The sequence below is a fragment of the Schistocerca nitens genome, chromosome 10 (assembly GCF_023898315.1).
Source record: "Schistocerca nitens isolate TAMUIC-IGC-003100 chromosome 10, iqSchNite1.1, whole genome shotgun sequence".
NCBI classification, from domain to species: Eukaryota; Metazoa; Arthropoda; class Insecta; order Orthoptera; family Acrididae; genus Schistocerca; species Schistocerca nitens.
In genome coordinates this window covers 129345442-129359499 of record NC_064623.1, presented here as the reverse complement: position 1 = coordinate 129359499, position 14058 = coordinate 129345442, and positions in this window count along the sequence as shown.

Genomic DNA, 14058 nt, shown 5'->3' with positions numbered 1-14058 from the left:
CTAAAGGGTCAGTAATACTCGTGATGACTGTTGTGGGCAGGAGACATGCAACTTACAAAACATTCGTGGAGGATGCAAACTGCGTGAGCAGGAGCCCTGTCGACTGGGAACACAGCATCACCATTGGGAAACAAACATTGTACCGTGGGATGGACCTGATGAAGCTTGGCCGTAATGCGATCTTGCAGAGCAGCGATTTGGCCCATGGAATACCACGATGTGTCTGTCCAAATCATGACCGAACCCCCTCCGTCTGTTACAATGCATTCTGCATTGTAGGCTTGGGTCAGTGTGCACCAGAGGAAATCTCAGCCAGAAGTTGGAAAGAGTGTGAAATGACACTCTGGCATTGCTCCCCTAGTTCAGATTTTATGGCTTCGGCACCACGTCTTCCTCTTGCGGGCATTTGCATCACTGATGAGTGCTTTTGTAATTCCAGCTCACCCTGCAATTCGCTACTCATCACTTATGGAACTCCGTTCGAGTCATTTTGGTACTGACAGGTTTCGCGAGTACGACATTCTGTTCTGCAGTGACTTTTGCCTCTTTATTTTTCGTCTTCCGCGAAGCCCTCATCGAAGACCGTGTGTCACGATCAGTCAACACACGCTTCCGCTTCCTTTGTACTGAAGTATGTAGCTTCTTGAAACATAGCACAGTTTGAAGACCTCACCGGTAAAACCCACCACACGATCGACAACAATCTGCCCACGTTCGAATTCAGTTATGCACTCACAATTACACAGAGCACTTCTGACCACAACTGACACTTGCAACGTACTGAAGTCGTGGCCCTGGTGAACAAATGCGACAGTCCAAACCACAGACTTGGCTGGAATCTGCATTTGTGTCGTAGAACGCATCTCTCATGGCGTTTCCATTTTTTTCTAGTCCGTGTATCTAGGCATACATTATGTGATCAAAAGTATCCGCACACCTGGCTGAAAATGACTTACAAGTTCGTGGCGCCCTCCATTGATAATTCTGGAATTTGGTGTGGGCCCACCCTTAGCCTTGATGACAGCTTCCACTCTCGCAGGCATACGTTCAGTCGGGTGCTGGAAGGCTTCCTGGGGAATGGCAGCCCATTCTTCACGGAGTGCTGCACTGAGGAGAGGTATCGATGTCGGTCGGTGAGGCCCGGCTCGAAGTCGGCGTTCCAAAACATCCCAAAGTTGTTCTATAGGATTAAGGTCAGGACTCTGTGAAGGTCAGTCCATTACAGGGATGTTATTGTCGTGTAACCACTCCGCCACAGGCCGTGCATTATGGACAGGTTCTCGATCGTGTTGAAAGATGCAATCGCCATCCCCGAATTACTCTTCAACAGTGAGAAGCAAGAAGGTGCTTAAAACATCAATGTAGACCTATGCTGTGATAGTGCCACGCAAAACAACGAGGGGTCCAAGCCCCCTCCATAGAAAACACGACCACACCATAACACCACCGCCTCCGAATTTTACTGTTGGCACTACACACTGTGGCAGGTGACGTTCACTCTGCCATCGGATCGCAACACTGTGTACCGTGATTTGTCACTCAACGCAACGATTTCCACTGTTCGATCGTCCAATGTTTACGCTCCTTACACCGAGCGAGGCTTCGTTTGACATTTACCGGCGTCATGTGTGGCTTATGAGCAGCTGCTCGACCATGAAATCCAAGTTTTCTCACCTCCCACCTAACTGTCGTAGTACTTGCAGTGGATCCTGATGCAGTTCGGAATTCCTGTGTGATGGTCTGGGTAGATGTCTGCCTATTACACATTACGACCAACTGTCGACAGTCTCTGTCAGTGGACGAGGTCAGCCTTACGCTTTTGTGTATGTACGTGTCCCTTCACGTTTCCATTTCACTATCACATCGGAAACAGTCGAGCTATGCATGTTTAGGAGTGTGGAAATCTCGCGTACGGACATATGACACAGGTGATACTCAATCACCTGACCACGCTCGAAGTCCGCGCCCCATTCTGCTCTCTCACGATGTCTAATGACTACTGAGGTCGCTGATGACATGATTAAATCATGACATGGTTAACTAATGACATGGTTGAATCAGTCCTACCGTTTCGGTATCTTTTACTCAACCAGTAACTGACGCAGCGCTCGACAGTCGTAAAACCTTAGGGTTTTTAACATGGCTGTCAATCAGCGTCAGATAGTCAGAATTAAAATAAAATGCAACTGAGGTGCAAGCCACTAGGGGCTGCCATGTGTCCTCTGCTACAGTCAACACAAAACTGAAACATCGTGTGACTTGTACGCCACGGCAACTTCAAGACAATACCGCCATCTGGTGGCTAATTGGTAAAACAAGCTATTTTGTAAACATCTCTCGTAACTGCAGAAAGGGAAATAAACAAACACCTGAACGGTGTACATGAAGTAATTACAACAGCGTGATACTGCATGATATGAAATACAACTAATGAATGACTGGCTGTAGTACAAAAATTCCAGAATAAATGCATAAAGAAGACATATACGAAATAATCCATTAAATGACATTACTGCTTGCTGTAATAGATACGTTATAAAAACCAAAAACGGTTTTTTAATTTACGTATGTGAGCCGTAAAAAGTAGAAGGAAAAGGTATCTCTGAATCGGCAAGAAATAGTTGGTACAGCAAAGTTTTATAGAACTCGTCAAGCAGAGGCTTTATAGCGTTGAAATAACTTCTTCCGCGCAACTGCACCTGCTCGTTGAGAAAAAGTCCATCATTCGAAAGTAAATGCTTGAAAATTTCCAGCTCCTCCAAAATATCAAGTTTACTCCCTTTTTTTTCAATATGCAAAATTTCCAACTTCTCAACCGCTTTAGGAGATTGCCCTGTGATTAACATGTGATCTGCAAAAGAAGAATTAGGGGCACAGGAACCGTTTTCCCTCAGGAAATGTTCTTTACAGCGAATTGAAAAGGCACGTCCTGTTTGACCAGTATAGCAGGCACCGCAAGTATCACATGAAATCTTGTAGACACCAGAATTCTGCAGTTGACCTTAAATTATGGATGACGTTTTTTCTTAAGTTGTTATTTGTAGAAGAGGCAATATTACATTTGTATTTAATCCGTCACTTATTAATATGAATCCACAACCTCCCAAATTAAGAGCGCAATTTAAGATACATAAGCTTGGTTGAGAAGTTGGAAATTTTGCATATTGAAAAAAAAAGGCGTAAACTTGATATTTTGGAATAGCTGGAAATTTTCAAGCATTTACTTTCGAATGATGGACTTTTTCTCAACGAGCAGGTGCAGTTGCGCGGAAGAAGTTATTTCAACGGTGTAAAGCCTCTGCTTGACCAGATCTAACACTTAGATGTACCAACTACTTCTTGCAGATTCAGAGATGCCTTTTCCTTCTACTTTTTACGGCTAACATACGTAAATTAAAAAACGTTTTTGGTTTTTATAACGTATCGATTATAACAAGCAGTAATGTCATTTAATGGATTATTTTGTATATGTCTTCTTTATGCATTTATTCTAGGATTTTGTAGTACAGCCAGTCATTCATTAGTTGTATTTTCTATCATGCAGTATCCCGTTATTGTAATTACTTCATGTACATCGCCGCCCCGGTGGCCGAGCGGTTCTAGGCGCTCAGTCCGGAACCGCGAGACTGCTTCGGTCGCAGGTTCGAATCCTGCCTCGGGCATGGATGTGTGTGATGTCCTTAGGTTAGTTAGGTTTAAGTAGTTCTAAGTTCTAGTGGACTGATGACCACAGAAGTTAAGTCCCATAGTGCTCAGATCCAGTTTTTTCATGTACACCGTTCAGGTGTTTGTAGTTACGAGAGACGTTTACAAAATAGCTTGTTTTACCAATTAGCCACCAGATGGCGGTATTGTCTTGAAGTTGCCGTGACTCACAAGTCACTTGATGTTTCAGTTTTGTGTTGACTGCAGCAGAGGACACATGGTAGCCCCTGGTAGCTTGCACCTCTGTTGCATTTTATTGTAATTCTATCTGATTCTGTCAGGTATGACCGCAGCTTTCGTATTTTTTGGTACGTAATGCTATAACATTTATTTTTAATTTTGTCCGGCCGGCCGCTGGTGGCCGAGCGGTTCTGGCGCTGCAGTCTGGAACCGCGCGACCGCTACGGTAGCAGGTTCGAATCCTGCCTCGGGCATGGATGTGTGTGTTGTCCTTAGGTTAGTTAGGTTTAAGTAGTTCTAAGTTCTAGGGGACTTATGACCTCAGCAGTTGAGTCCCACAGTGCTCAGAGCCATTTGAACCATTTTGAATTTTGTCCGAAGAAGGTGTCCCTTGTGACACCGAAACCTAGGTTACAAATTAATTGTGTTCGCGACTGAGGGCTGTGTTTTTCAAAATTGTTAGTTGTAAAACCGTGTAGAGGTTACAGATATGTTCGTGCATGCCGTCTCACGCTAAAATGCAAGTGAGTTCAAATGCTCAGATGTAATTTAGGCCTACGCGGGATGGTCGACCTTCATTTTAAACTTCATTCTGTGGTGGATAACAAGTGGTCTAGTGGCAAGGTATCTGCAGTGAGCACCAAGTGAGGAAAGAAATACTCGTACGTCGCCGTTGGCTGTTGGCTGCGGCTAGGAGAAGCAGCTACCTGCGCACACAGTGCCCTTCTCCTCAAGCTGTAAGGGAGCTGGGTCGTAAATGTATCAGATGAATGCACGTCAGCGTAATGGGCGTGTGTGTAGTGCGCCATCGTGTTTGTGTTATGTGACTGTGAGAGAGGGCAGAAGGAACCCAATGGCGGCACTGCAGACACCGTCTGGGCTTCGCGACTCCATCCGGCGGACAGATCACCGTTAACAGTGTCCCATGACGCCACTTTACGAAGCACTGCGGACAACTTTGGAATGTAATCCAGGAACGAGAATTTGCTGTATCACCATGAGCCGACGTTGCAGTAACAGGATGTTATCGACATCACAAACAGTTTTCTTTAGATTACAACTGACTAAGGTTACGATCAACTGAGTCACGATGAAGTGCTAAGCAGATAAGTCTAGGTATAATCTGTCATACTTGGTGTGACTGAAATTGCAGGTGTTTCCCTTGTATAGAGTGGAACATGTTTCGTGAGGAGATTTAAACGTCAGTGTTATGTGTACTGTCATCATTTCGCATTCTCGTTTGCTCACTAATTTTCACGGGTGTATGTGATCATTGTTTTGTTTAGTTCAGTTAATTACGTGTATATACATAAGATTCACGGTCAACGTGAGATGTAGGAACGTGCTAAATGAACAAAAGGTACAAGCGTAATAGAAGTAATGCCATTTCCTTAATTTATTTCATGCAGTAAACACACACACTAAGTGTGCAGCGGCGCGGTACGTTCCAGCTCATTGCTCACTTTCCTCAGTAAACTCCGATGATCTATGGCGACAAACAGTGTAACTCAATCAAGAAAAGCTGCTAAAACGTGACTGGTTGAGATATAGCCTAAGAGCGCATCCTGTTGATCATTAATCTGCTGAAGATCTAGGCCTTAAGTGTAGTTTCTCCAGCTAAATGAGGTAAGCTCTTTGATAATTAACTGTGCCATATTTTCAAACAAAGCACTCAGAAGTACAGTCATCGAGTGTGTACGATACTGCAAGCATACACAGCCTATCCACATCTACGTGATTACTCTGCTATTCACAATAAAGTGCCTGGCAGAGGGTTCAGTGAACCACCTTCAAGCTGTCTCTCTACCGTTCCACTCTCGAACGGCACGCGGGAAAAACGAGCACTTAAATTTTTCTGTGCGAGCCCTGATTTCTCTTATTTTATCGCGATGACCATTTCTCCCTATATAGTTGGGTGCCAACAGAATGTTTTCGCAATCGGAGGAGAAAATTGGTGATGGAAATTTCATAAGGAGATCCCGTCGCAACGAAAAACGCCTTTGTTTTAATAATTGCCACTCCAATTCACGTTATCATGTCTGTGACACTATCTCTACTATTTCGCGATAATACAAAGCGAGCTGCCCTTCTTTGTACTTTTTCGATGTCATCCGTCAGTCCCACCTGCTGCGGATCCCACACCGCACAGCAATACTTCAGAATATGACGGACAAGTGTGGTGTAAGCAGTCTCATTAGCAGAACTGTTGCACCTTCTAAGTGTTCTGCCATTGAATCGCAGTCTTTGATTTGCTCTACCCACAATATTATCTATGCGATCGTTCCAATTTAGGTTATTTGTAATTGAAATCCCTAAGTAGTTAGTTGAATTTACAGCCTTCAGATTTGTGTGACATAGTACCTAATATTTGTTTCGTCTTTCGCTATTCAGCTTAGTCAGACTAAACACCTTCACTAATAGTCGTGCGTCCATACCGGACCAACGACCTTCCGAACAGAAAACAGGATAAAGTCACTGCTTTATATCTGTCAAATTTTCTTCTGCTTGTTTGTTTCCGCCCTTTATCCCACGTCTTCACTGGGCGAGTGTATTAATCTGGATTTGGCAGTGTCCATCGTGGTAAGTGGCCAGGTGTCTGGCCTGTCGTCATCCCCTCCTCCTCGCGACAGAAATTATGTACCCCCCAAGTCTTCATCTAGTGTTATCAACACGAAACTGTGAGAATATTTTTGAAATGATTGCGAATCGTCTAAGTGGGGAGGGACGTGTCTGAAACTCTGCCCTCATACGAGACGTGTTTCTGTCGCGAAGCCCGCCAGCCGTGGTATCCTGCGTCGTTGCTGCACCCTCTGACACGACCTGTCTACATTTCGTGATTTGCTATTGCAGCGCACTCCAGCACCAGTTCCCGGCTGCATCTGGCGTGTAAAACGCACAGTTTCTTCACGAAATTGGAAGCGCGTAAAACAGCTGCTGTAACTGTCTTAGGGACTGTCGAAAAAGATGCGTAGAAAAAAGCGTCAAGAAGTTCCTGGACTCGTAATGGTTCGAAAAGTAAATTTCTGGGAGAGGAACACTACATAATGCTTTAAAGGATCTGACATACATCCTAGTACAAGTTATTGATTAACTCAGTTTACCCTCCATCTCATTGTCGCTTTTAAATTAAACTTTATTAGAGTTTCTAACATCAGACTGCGCGTGCATACTATTCATATTCTCGATGTCGCACTGATTACCATCACGCTTACTTCATGACGTATATTTCAAGGTCGGGATTCGTTTAGTAATTTTATTTGAGTGGAAGAGAAGATTTCTTCGAAGCTGCACACGATTTTTTCAAAAAGATATTTATCAGAAAGAAACAAACATGAGGCAGTCCATAAAGCAAGAGATAGGTAGGTATCTACATAAAATGTAAATGTTCGTTTGTTCAGAATCGTGTATCTCCGAAAGATCCAGACCGATTGCTTTGAAATTTCAACACAACATACATTCTAATACAGCCGTGTTTTTAAGCGTTTATTTCTGTAATACAACTCGTGACATATGTTTACATGACTTCTTGATATTTTTTGTAACAACATTTCTCTGTTATTAAATGTATAAAAATTATATGTTACATCTATTAAAAACAGGTACATAAACACGCACGTATACGAATGGAACTTTGTGTCAAAATTTGAGAGTAATCGGCCAAAAACTTTCGAAGAACTGCAATTAGGTATATTTACCATTTCTCTGCAAGCTTAAACGTAGGTGTTCGTTTCTTGAAAATCGCAAATATCCGAAAGTTCTTCACGGATTGCTTTGAAAGTTTGTGACAATTCATGTGTTTTTGTATACCTACTAAAGCACCATCAGTGTATATGTAATCCAAGAGGAAATGCTACAAAATATAGATTTGTTCGAAATCGCTAATCTGCGTTAGGTCTTGACCGATTCCTTTGAAATTTTAGCACAGCATTCCATTGGTATGCACGCGTGTTTTTATTTACCTATTTTTTAAATTATTTGTAATACGCAAATTTACAGAAACTGAATAACAAGAGAACATTATAAAAGATAAAATAGTGTAACTTTTTAGCAAACAGGAAATTTATATTTATGGCTTATTGATTTATGATTAGAACACCACTACAACGTCTGAATTTGTAATAACAATAAAGAAGGCACAAGATCAGTGGCCATGCTGGCGCCGGCTTATGCGCTGGTTTAAACTTTTGACTGTTACTCTGCATTTGGTTTCCCGCGGTTATTGCGGTTATGCCGTCGTTCTTCCCACGTCTGGCAGAAGTGGTGGGTATCGATATTCGGACCTTGTACTATCTTTGGTCTGGTGCTTATAGTTTCCGACTAGCCGGTGTGCGGCAGTCGGTAGGTTTATGTGCATCAGTCAGGAAATCTCCGCGCGGCGCATTGGGCTAGGCCCGCTGGCGGTCTGTCGCAGTGTCGGAGTGTGTGGGGGCTGTTCCGATTCCTGCGAGGTTCGTGGCTCACCGACCCAGGACATCAGAGTTGAGTGGTGATTTAATTACCGAAGCCAGACTGTTCACATTGTGCTGCTGGTTTTTATGGTTGGCTGTTGGGGTTATTTGCCGTGAGCAACAGAGAGTGTTCGAGTCGGCGAAAGTTTGGCCACCATCTGGTGGAGTTTAACTTTATTTTGGTTATTTGAAGTCCAAGTACATCAGCGGAATTTTCTGCCCTGTGGCTGTTAGGGTTCCGGTTACCTGCCCTGGCCGCTGACGTAAAATTCAGGCAGTGTCCTTTCCTCAGCGTGTTGTCGCTGTCCAACACGTGTGTGTAGTTTTGACAGCTTATGCATACTTGGTTGTGGGCGGTTACGCCTTTTACGTTTTGGCTTTGGAGTTCCTTGTTTACTGGTTGGGTGGAAAGCAAGTCATCTAGTCGGTGGGTCCGTTGGCTGTCTCTTGGTTGGGTTGCCGGTGGATCGGATATAGTTGGGCTACCTACCTGTCTCCCATAAGCGAACGTTAATACTTCGAGTGCAGACCGAATCTTGGAAACTTCTGAGCGCCGCTGGCTGTACTGCCTTATCTTATTGGTGTTTGGTTATTTATTTTAGTGGCTCATAGCCGATGGTTGGAATCTGTATACTTTTAGTTGGGTTTTAAATAATGGGCCTTCAGCCGTTTTAAAATTGAAAACTCCTTACTTGTTAAGTCTTGCATTGTTTGGGCCTTCAGGCTGATTTAAAACTTTTTTTCTTCTGGATAAAGCTTTGGGCCTTCTGCCTTTGAATATTTATTGTAGTTGTGTTTTTCAATCATGGGCTTTCAGCCGTCTTAAAATTAAAATTCCTTATTGTTAAGTCTTAGATTGTTTGGGCCTTCAGCCTCCCTTTTAAAATTATTTAAGGATAAAGCTTTGGGTCTTCTGCCTTTGAAAATTTATTGTAGTTGTGTTTTTAAATCATGGGCTCTCAGCTGTTTTAAAATTAAAAGTTCTTACTTGTCAAGTCTTAGATTGTTTGGACCTTCAGCCTCATTTGATATATCATTTAAGGATAAAACCTTGCGCTTTTTGCCTTTGGAAAATTGGTTGTAGTTGTGTTTCAAATCATGGGCCTTCCAACGTTTTAAAAATTAAAGAGGATGTGCCATAAAACCATAAGATTGTGTGACATATTTAGTCCATAGTTAAGCTCCGAAATTTGCGCTGTAATGTTTGGACAACTGAATAAAGTTATATGTTTTCGAGCGCAACTGACAGCCGATCATTTTTGGCCCCTTTCCACAATTCCAACTACCTGTTCTGGCCTCCGGATTTAACCAGGCTTTTCAGTCAGATAAATAGGGGACAGATACGTGCAAGGAAGTGGACACAGAAAACTGGGAGTTGATGGACAGAGAGAGGGCGGAGGAGGAGATTGAGAGAGATGGGGAGGAGAAGATGGATTGAGGATGGGGGGAGGAGGTGATGAACTGAGAGTGGGGGAAAGAGAGACGGCAGGATGAGATGGAGGGGGGGGGACATGAAGATGGACAGAGGGGAAAGAGACTGAGAGATGGAGAAAGAGGTTGAGGTGGATAAAGGAAGGGTGGGAAGGAGATGTTCAGAGACAGAAGGGGGTAAGAGATCAAGACGTTTATCCAACTGCCATACATTTTAAACTCGTGCTTTATCTTTCCTTTCTTTTCCATTTAAGCAGACTGAGCAACAACAAAGCATGGCTGGGTACAACTACTATTTTTAATCAAAGTTACATTATAGAAAAAACTTCTAGTTAATGATTTGTATTTACTTTGTGACATAGAATGGCTGTCACCTTAAGATTTTGGGCTACATGAGAAACATTCCGACTTTGTCTGCAAATGTAAATGTTTGTTATTTAACTAAAACAAATTGTAACAAAACGACGACTTTCGGTTGACCATCACTGTGTGATAGCACTGGAAATGTGTACTATCAAAGCTCAATTATAGTTACACACTGAAGGGACAAAAGCCATGGGATTCCTCCTAATACCGCGTCGGACCTCCTTCTGCCCAGCGTGGTGCAGCAGTTCGACGTGCCATGGACTCAACAAGTCGTTGGAAGTCCTCTGCAGAAATATTGCCCATGTTGCCTCTATGGCCGTACATAATTGCGAAAGTATTGCAGGAGCAGGAAGTTGTGCACGAACTGACCTCTCGATTATGGTCCATGAACGTTCGACGGGATTCATTTCGGGCGATCTGGGTGGCCAAATCATTCACTCGAATTGTCCAAAATGTTCTTCACACCAATAGTGAAAATTTGTGGCCCGTTTACATGGCATCGTTGTTTGGGAACATGAGACCAATGAATGGCTTCAAAAGGTCTCCAAGTAGCCGACAACACCATTTGGACTTAATGATCACCTCAGCTGGACCAGAGGATCCAGCCCATTGGGAGCGAACACAGCCCACACCATCGTGGAGCCACCACCAGCTTGAACAGCGCCTTGTTTTCAACTTCGGTCCATGGCTCCGTGGGGTCTGTACCATACAGTAGATCTTACGAACTGAAATTGGGACTCCTCTGACCAGGTCATGGTTTTCGTCTAGGGCCAACAGATATGGTCACGAGCCTATGAGAGGCCGTTAGGAAAGGTACTCACGTACATCGTCTGCTGCCACGGCCCATTAACGCCAAATTTCGCCGTTCTATCCTAACGGATACGTTCTTCGTACGTCCCACGCTGATTTCTGCGACTAGTTCATGCACTATTGCTTGTCTATTATCACTGACAACTCTACGCAAACGACGCTACTCGCGGTCGTTAAGTGAATGTCGTCGACCACTGCATTGTCCGTGGGGAGAGGTAAAGCCTGAAATTTGGTATTCTTGGCACACTTTTCACACTGTGGATCTAGTAAAGCTGAATTTCGAGACGATTTCCGAAATGGAATGTCCCATGACTCTAGCTCCAATTACCGCTACGTGTTCAAAACCTGTTAATTCCCCTCGGGCGGCCGCAATGGCGTCGGAAACCTTTTCACATGCATCACCAGAGTACAAGTGGCAGTTCTGACAATGCACTGCTCTTTTATGCGTTGAGTACGCGATACTGCTGCCATCTATATATGTGTATATTACTAACCCTTCGTCACCTCAATGTATATGCAATAACGCTAATGAAGGCTATGGCAACGGGAAGGATGGAAGGTTAGTGTTCAACGCCCCGTCAACATTGGGGTCATTAGGCAGGGAGGACAAACTCGGTTTCTAGTATAGGAAAATAATAGGAGATGCCCTTTAGGAGGAACCATCAAGCATGTGCCTGGTACGATCTATGGATCGGGATTTAAACCACCACCCTCTAGAATAACACTGTGTAAACTGCCACGTCTCTGGGTATAACAACAGTGTTTATTAAACTTGCAAAAAATTCATACAATGTTGGCTAGCAAGATATTGGTGAACATTCGGCATTCTTTGGCCAATTGTCGGTGTCATACGCACACTGTGATTGTAGGAGGTGTAGAAGCACGGGACTGGAGAAAGGCTGCTACCTGCGATCACCCACAAGGTCGTCTGTGGACAGGTTGGCGTCAGCTGATGGCCGCAAGCAAAAGCGAGGCGCATCTCTCAAGACCGTAGAAAGCTACTAACTGTTCCAGCTGATTTTTGCTCTGCATCACATAAGTCCAGATTATCTTTGGAATGAAGTCAACAGAAAGCGACCGGAGACGACTAGAAATCTCAACCAGCCTTCCAGTGATCTGCTATTGCCGGTTCATGGAGACACCCCGCCTCTAAGATGTACCCAGGTTTCAACTATTGTCATCCAACTATTGGCGAGAACAACTTCTCGTTGTTTAATCGCTCTGGAAGGAAGGTGTACATGACGAGAAGATCACGTGATCGTTGTCACGAAGAGACACGTGACAGCAGCTGGAAGTTGGGTTCAAATGGCTCTGAGCACTATGGGACTCAACTGCTGAGGTTATTAGTCCCCTAGAACTTAGAACTAGTTAAACCTAACTAACCTAAGGACATCACAAACATCCATGCCCGAGGCAGGATTCGAACCTGCGACCGTAGCGGTCTTGCGGTTCCAGACTGCAGCGCCTTTAACCGCACGGCCACTTCGGCCGGCTGGAAGTTGGGGAGCCTACATGATCAGGATAGCAAAATGGCTCTGAGCACTATGGGACTTAAGAGCTATGGTCATCAGTCCCCTAGAACTTAGAACTACTTAAACCTAACTAACCTAAAGACATCACATAACACCCAGTCATCACGGGGCAGAGAAAATCCCTGACCCCGCCGGGAATCGAACCCGGAAACCCGGGCGCGGGAAGCGAGAACGCTACCGCACGACCACGACAGGCTAGCAAATGGCATATTACAGATATACAGGATGGTCGGAAATTCCCGTTACGACTTCTAGGACTTGTAGAGTGGAGTCAGTACATCGTATTTAGAATGAAGTGGAAGGAAGACAAGGATTTCTGGTCAGATGAGTATCGGGTAATATCAACAGCAGCAGAAAATGGTATAACAGGTGTAGGATTCGTTATTAATAGGAAGGTAGGGCAGAGGGTGTGTTACTGTGTTACTGTGAACAGTTCTAATCAGAATCGACAGCAGACCAGCACCGACAACGATAGTTCAGGTATACATGCCGACGTCGCAAGCTGAAGATGAACAGATAGAGAAAGTGTATGAGGATATTGAAATGGTAATGAAGTATGTAAAGGGGGACGAAAATCTAATAGTCATGGGCGACTGGAATGCAGTTGTAGGGGAAGGAGTAGAAGAAAAGGTTACAGGAGAATATGGGCTTGGGACAAGGAATGAAAGAGGAGAAGGACTAATTGAGTTCTGTAACACGTTTCAGCTAGTAATAGCGAATTCCCTGTTCAATAATAACAAGAGGAGGAGGTATTCTTGGAAAAGGCCGGGAGATACGGGAAGATTTCAATTAGATTACATCATGGTCAGACAGAGATTCTGAAATCAGATACTGGATTGTAAGGCGTACCCAGGAGCAGATATAGACTCAGATCACAATATAGTAGTGATGAAGAGTAGGCTGAAGTTCAAGACATTAGTCAGGAAGAATCAATACGCAAAGAAGTGGGATACGGAAGAACTAAGGAATGACGAGATACGTTTGAAGTTCTCTAACGCTATAGATACAGCAATAAGGAATAGCGCAGTAGGCAGTACAGTTGAAGAGGAATGGACATCTCTAAAAAGGGCCATCACAGAAGTTGGGAAGGAAAACGTAGGTACAAAGAAGGTAGCTGCGAAGAAACCATGGGTAACAGAGGAAATACTTCGGTTGATTGATGAAAGGAGGAAGTACAAACATGTTCCGGGAAAATCAGGAATACAGAAATACAAGTCGCTGAGGAATGAAATAAATAGGAAGTGCAGGGAAGCTAAGACGAAATGGCTGCAGGAAAAATGTGAAGACATCGAAAAAGATATGATTGTCGGAAGGACAGACTCAGCATACAGAAAAGTCAAAACAACCTTTGGTGACATTAAAAGGAACGGTGGTAACATTAAGAGTGCAACGGGAATTCCACTGTTAAATGCAGAGGAGGGAGCAGATAGGTGGAAAGAATACATTGAAAACCTCTATGAGGGTGAAGATTTGTCTGATATGATGGAAGGAGTCGATTTAGAAGAGATAGGGGATCCAGTATTAGAATCGGAATTTAAAAGAGCTTTGGAGGACCTTCGGTCGAATAAGGCAGAATTTCTAAAATC